Here is a 5,312-nt window from a genome sequence, read left to right on the forward strand (position 1 = left end):
GTTAGTGGCTGAGATATTAAAGAGAGGGGTGGGTTTCCTTGTGATAATATGGAGACATTAAAAATATTAGTGTTAGGGAACAAGATTATGTAATCTTGATGCTTGAGACTTCTTTTTTTAAAAAATCATTTGTTTCTTATCTTTTTGTAGGCCCACAACTTGTACTTTATATTTCTCACTTCATTTTAATAATATTCACCTACATTTTTTACCTAATTTTTATAAAGTATACTAATTAAATTATATGTAACTTAAAATTAAATATCACTCTATTTTATATTCAACTTTAATCTATAGTATTATAAAATCAAATTGTTTTCTTAATCAACTTTTATCAAATCTATTCATACATTACAACGCCTTGCAAGTACTGGATGGACATTGACTGGAGTATAAGGCATATATACAAAAGATGGCTACAGCTGGACAACATGATAAAGTAAAATTAAGCTATGAAGTTTTGCATATTGGAATGCTAAGAAATTAAAAGTATTATGAAAATTAATTATAATCCATAAATTTAAGTTGTGTGCATGTATGTGGTCAATTGGGAACATAAAACCGCACCATGGTTCAACGAAAGGAATAATAATGAAAGAGCACAAGGTGAATGTTCTCGACAGAAGGAATTGCAATGTCTTCGGAGTCAAGTTGACAGAATGACACTTTCCCAAAACTGCAAGCGATTTGAAATAAATAATTATTCCCCAAACACAGTGGAACTATAAAACATTATGTTTCAATGTATTAAATAAATAAATAGAATATAATAAAGTTTTCAAAATTCAAAATAATATCAATTACAATAAGAATGTATTTCTTATTATTTATATAGTTTCAATCATTACTTTGATTTGTTTTACAATTGTTTTATTTTCAATTCAAATGTTCAACATATAAATTATATTTTATTTAAAAGTATTTATTTTCAATTTGAAATGTAAAATTATAATTTTATTTTAATTGTAGTCGAAAGAAATTATGATACAAGAACCAATCAATCAATATGCACCAATTTAAAAACAATTTAATAATTAAGATCAAATGTTTTAACATAACTATAAAATTAAATAAAATGAAAATTTTATTAAATAACAATTTGTGAAGCTCACCATAATAATAATTTAGGAAAAGGAATGATAATGAGGGCAATCCTATATCAGATTTTTTTCTTAAAATATTAATTTAATTCCTTAAAATATATTTTTATTAATATTAAAAGTATTAATTAAAAAGAAATATGAAAGATTCTACAATAAATTATTAAATCTTTCTTTATAAAAGATAAGAATATATATATTGAAAGTTAAGGATTCCAACAACTAAATGTCTTACCAATCAACAAAATTAGAAAAAAAAAAATTATAATTTCATAATATTATCATTTATAACATCTGAAACAACTACTAAAAACACATTGAAACTTTCCAACCAAACCAAAGGTAGGATCCCAAATTCAAATATTAACTACCATTAAAACTTGAACATTATTGATTCAACAATAATGTCGTATTTTAACCTAACACATTAACTCTTAAATAATAGAAACAATTATATATTATTAGTCCCTGCCTATAAATAGGTAGGGTACTAATGTTTTTTTTTTACCCCCCCTCTATTAATTTTTGGAGAACAATTACTCTATTTCTAAAGTTATGCCTAAAGTTCAACAAACTTTCTATTTTAAAATTAATTTATATTGATTTATTACCTTTTTCTAATTGGTCCATTACATTTTTGGTGGGGTTTATTTTATTTTTCCATTTGAAAAAATACAATATTTTCTAACATGCATTAATGAATTCATTAATTGCACTCTATCTTTTACATATTTGTGACAAGTTCATTATTAATTACAACTTTATCTTTTGTATATTTGTCACAAGTTCATTAGAGTTATAAAATACATACAACTTTATCTTTTAGATATTTGTCACAAGTTGATTAGATTTATTAAAAAGTCATATTTTTTATCTTTCACAACAAAAATAATGTCTTATCAATATTAATATCACAATTTTTAGTTTTGAATATAGTATTTAAAAATGCTAATATATTTTATATTATTTTAAAAATTGGTTTTATATAAATCAATAATTACTAAATTTGTTTTTTTATTAAAATATATTATTTCTATTAAGAATTGTATTGCTTTATATATATAAAGTTTACTATATATCAATTAAAAAAATTAAAAACAATTAATCTCCAAATTTAACTTATGTAATAAAATTCTAAAAATCTTAAATTTCTTAGTTAAAATTTTATTTATTCAAATCTCGCAATTTTACAATGCATTACATTATGTTGTATATTTTTAGACGATGGCTAGTCACCACATTATTCTATAAAATTAAAATTTAAAATATTAACTAAAAATCTAAAGTAAATTTGCTAAAATTTATAACTTCTCTTTTCAAAACCATAATTTTAACAAATATTACGTCCAATTTGTTTCCCTAGAGGCAGGGACTCCAGCTCTCAAAGAGCTCTTGTTTTAATAACTTTTCATATTTTAACATTAATTTCATATTGTTTCTCATCTCAATAATCAAACATCAAATGTAATTTCCAATAGCAAGCTAAGCTTGGTTGAAGCTACCTTCATCTTCCTGATGCAGTCCACTGAACTTGCAATGCCCAGAGATAAAATCATGAATAACTTCATCAGCGGAATGGAGACCGTTGAGAAGCCCACACTATTCTACTAGTAACCATATATTTTGAGCAATTTCATCCAGTATAAGAGATACACTGAGGAGCCAATGAAATCTTGCCTGCTTGACTACAAAGTGTATCGATTGATGCACAAATGCGAGAACCCCACACAAAGTAATGGCAATGAGACTTCCCAAAATAACCCAAGAGAAGGTCTTTACCTTACGAGCCATCATCGCATAGACCGCCGACATAAACCCATATGCGGTGAATGCAAAGCTGTAGCAAACAACTAAACTATTGATGGTCATGATCAACATCTTGTTCTCTGTCGTAAGCTGAGAGCTCATCTCCCACATGATACAAACAAAGAGGGAGAGAAAGAAGGCTATGTAGTCGAAAATAATGAAGATGACAGGAATTGGCTTTTTTAAAACCTGGATTTGAAAATTTGTGCGTTTGTTTCAAAATTTGCAAAATGGAATAGGATACAGGACTTCCAATTTTGCCTCAAAATCAGGTTTTCCAACTTCCTAAAAAAAGTAGGAATTGAAAATCAAAACCTGGTTTTGTTTTTTAAGGAGTGTAAAAACAATAGTTTGGACTATTTTTTGAAATTCGTCTTTATATGTCTTCACACGCATCTTCCGAGTGAAACAAATAGTTTCAGTAAAATCCCAAAAATAAAAATGAAGATATACAAAACCTTGATTTGGCTAAACATAGATTTGTAGAAATCTGGGTTTTCTAAATTCCATGAACCAAATGGACCGTAGACATAAATCGTATGCGGTGAATGCAAAGCTGTAGCAAACCACTAAACTGTTGATGGTCATGAACAGCATCTTGTTCATCTTGTTCTCTATTGTAAGTGAGGGCTCATCTCCCACATGATACAAACAAAGAGGGAGAGAAAGAAGGCTATGCAGTCGAAAATAATGAAGAGCTTAAACGAAGTGAAGGATATAAGAAGAGGGCTCCCAAGATCCTCTTTAACACTAGCCTAATTACCGGACTGAAAACCGCCTGGGACTGTGAAAGCAGCGGCATATGTCATGGTGGCCAAAAGTGCCGCCACAACGAGCTCTGCATTGTGTCTCTCTTCGTAGGCATTGTTTACCATTGACCTCGCATTGTTGTACTTTTTAAGGTTCACCTGTGGTACACAGCACATGAAATGCTTATGCTTCCCTCTAAAATCTCCCACCTTTTAAATAATCCTGAATGATTCATGGTACTCGATGACTTCTCTTGCAATCTCAAATGGTGTCTTCTCCTCACTGTTCCGCGCAAGCTTGTTCACACCGGGCACTTTTACCAGTAAATTCACCATCTAATCCACAAAGGAAAACAACAGAATGTCAATTAGATCCATTCAAAACAAAAGTATCCTTAAAAAGTGAAGATTGGTGGGCATTAAGACCCCAAAAGTTTCTTACGCTCTCATATTTGTTCCTTGCAGCAATGTACAAAGGAGTGTCCCCTCGCTGAACAACTGGCTGGTCACTTTCCGTGAGATGGTGGGGAATTGTAGCACCATTACCTTCATTTTTTGGACGTGGATTTGTTGGAGGGCAGTAATGCTGATTGATAAGCGCTGACAACTTTACCGTTTTCTTAATTAAATGTTCCACAAGCTTGACTTGGTTAAGCTCCACAATGTAGTGCAGGGCATTTGATGTGCGAGTTATTAAAAACTCTACAGGTTCTCTGGATACCAGGCTTACTGCCAATTTTAGTGGAGTTTCTCCTTCATTATTTGTATACTCACACAAATTGGCATTCAAATCTACCAATTGTTTAATTAGCTCCACGCGATTTTTTCTCGTAGCTAAATGTAAAGCCGTGTCTCCTTTTTCATCGGCCTTTTCTATTATGTTGATCAAACCTGCATGAATCACGCAATTAAGAAGGACAAACAAATAAGGCATAGCTTTGCGAATTATAGAAAATGAGTTTAGGAAGAGAATGACTCGAATCTCGTAGCCTTTTTGCCAAATCCCACAACAAATCTGCGTTTTATGAGATAAGAGTAGTTAAACAAGAGAAATAAGCGAAGAATAGGCTTCTAACTAAAAGAAGAGTGGATTTTAAGATATGAAAACCTTGATCCCCTACAACTACCGCCATATGGAAACATGTTCTTCCTTCCAAGGTTTTCTTTTGAATTAAGCTTGACAGCTCAAGCTGTCCGAGCAGCTTTCTTGTAGCGACTGCGTTACCCCTTTCGTAAGTATCGAAGAAGGTCGATATGGTATCCATTTTTCGAAGAATTTAGTGACGTTAACCCTGAAGACTGCTTAATCTTTTCTTTATAGAGAATACAGCTTCCTTAGCTCATAGCTGGGTACAGTGAATTCACCTTAATGGATCTATGTTGCCAATTTATTTCCCCGTGCTTGCCAATAAGCTCAATTTGACAGGATATATTATGCTACCCTATGACGTCATTCTCCTCCATTAGAGAAGATTCTTCCATTAACACCCATTGTCGTTCAATATCGCCACCGTGAATGAAACTAGCAATTGCGTTCGGGTGCGCATTTGGTCTGTGAGACATCTGGAATATAAATTGGAAAGCTTTTGGTCTATTGGTCGCATACGTCATCACAAAAATAAGCCCTTTAATATAAAGGAGGATAATCAGGTGTAAT

At 31.2% G+C, this 5,312-nt stretch overlaps 1 pseudogene; it reads right to left on the bottom strand.

The window, feature by feature from the left end:
• Positions 1-2,582: 2,582 nt before the first annotated feature.
• Positions 2,583-4,920, bottom strand: LOC149577386 (uncharacterized; annotated as a pseudogene).
• Between the last annotated feature and the right edge of the window lie 392 nt (positions 4,921-5,312).

This window comes from Cupressus sempervirens, chromosome 1, assembly GCF_028749045.1.
Source record: "Cupressus sempervirens isolate cs-2001-9-10 chromosome 1, ASM2874904v1, whole genome shotgun sequence".
NCBI lineage: Eukaryota > Viridiplantae > Streptophyta > Pinopsida > Cupressales > Cupressaceae > Cupressus > Cupressus sempervirens.